The 1,159-nt window shown below is 46.8% G+C and overlaps 2 non-coding genes across 2 annotated transcripts; both read left to right on the top strand.

Moving 5' to 3' along the window:
* The first annotated feature begins 111 nt into the window (after nucleotides 1-111).
* Pmar_PMAR016957 lies at nucleotides 112-184 on the top strand. Its single transcript has one exon. It is a non-coding gene; the product is annotated as a tRNA-Asn (tRNA).
* A 687-nt stretch (nucleotides 185-871) lies between these two features.
* On the top strand, nucleotides 872-944 carry Pmar_PMAR016956. Its single transcript has one exon. It is a non-coding gene; the product is annotated as a tRNA-Lys (tRNA).
* The last annotated feature ends 215 nt before the right edge of the window (nucleotides 945-1,159 follow it).

Below are 1,159 nucleotides of genomic sequence, written 5' to 3'. Positions count from 1 at the left end.
GAACCTGATGTTGTCATAGTGACCTTGCTTAGGGAAATCAAACCCTGATGAGCTCTCAAAATGTGTTGCAGTATAAAAAAAAGAAAGAAGCTTCATATATAGTATTTTAGTGCTCCGCTAGCTCAGTAGGCAGAGCGTGTGGCTGTTAACCACAAGGTCGGTGGTTCGAACCCATCGTGGAGCGTTTGTCCTTTCTGAATCATTCTATCGTTCGATTGAGCAGTTTCATATAATCTGAAAAACGAGAAGACTCTGATGGTACAAGGGAGCGCCCCCGTCCCTGGACAATGTTCTTTTGTACTGTCAAACGAGTATGGGCGATCCAAACGGGTGAACATTGCTCGAGGGAGCGGAGGGAGAGCTGGATCGGAATAGGCTTCGCTCGATCAGATCGCAGTTCTACATGTGCTGGAAATGGATGAGCTCGGACGAGCGCGCAATATGGGATTAGAGCCGTACATCTAAGTGGATAACATTGAGATGCAACTTGCAGCCTCGTCTTGCTGCTTCTCACGCTATTCTGATCATTTGAGTCGTATAGGAACTGCGCACGATCACGAATGGAATGACCACCGTTTGGTGATTGGTGACACGAAGTTTAGGATATCAATGAGCCTGCAAGTTACGATCTATGTTTATCTATGGTATCACCAATCACCCCCCACCCCATAAGGAACGTCCTGACTCCCCAGCTAGTCGTGGAACTCATCTCGAATAGGATGAACATAAAACTGCGGTCTCACGGGCATCGGAAATATCGCGCATTTTTTGCTCTCACTCACGTAAATACTGATATGGATAAAGAGGGCGATGATGAGGCCTCGATTTGGTAAGGTCGGGCGGACCAGCTCTTGCCCAATCCGGTTGGTTGGCCCGTCTAGCTCAGTCGGTAGAGCGCAAGGCTCTTAACCTTGTGGTCGTGGGTTCGAGCCCCACGGTGGGTGATATATCTGATCTTTTTCTTGTCAATTCTATGTTCTGATAATCGCGAATTCCTTGTGAAAACCTGATGTTGTCATAGTGACCTTGCTTAGGGAAATCAAACCCTGATGAGCTCTCAAAATGTGTTGCAGTATAAAAAAAAGAAAGAAGCTTCATATATAGTATTTTAGTGCTCCGCTAGCTCAGTAGGCAGAGCGTGTGGCTGTTAACCACAAGG

The sequence above is a fragment of the Perkinsus marinus genome (assembly GCF_000006405.1).
Source record: "Perkinsus marinus ATCC 50983 genomic scaffold scf_1104296962120, whole genome shotgun sequence".
Classification (NCBI taxonomy): Eukaryota; Perkinsozoa; order Perkinsida; family Perkinsidae; genus Perkinsus; species Perkinsus marinus.
This window is presented reverse-complemented; position numbering and strand designations above follow the sequence as displayed.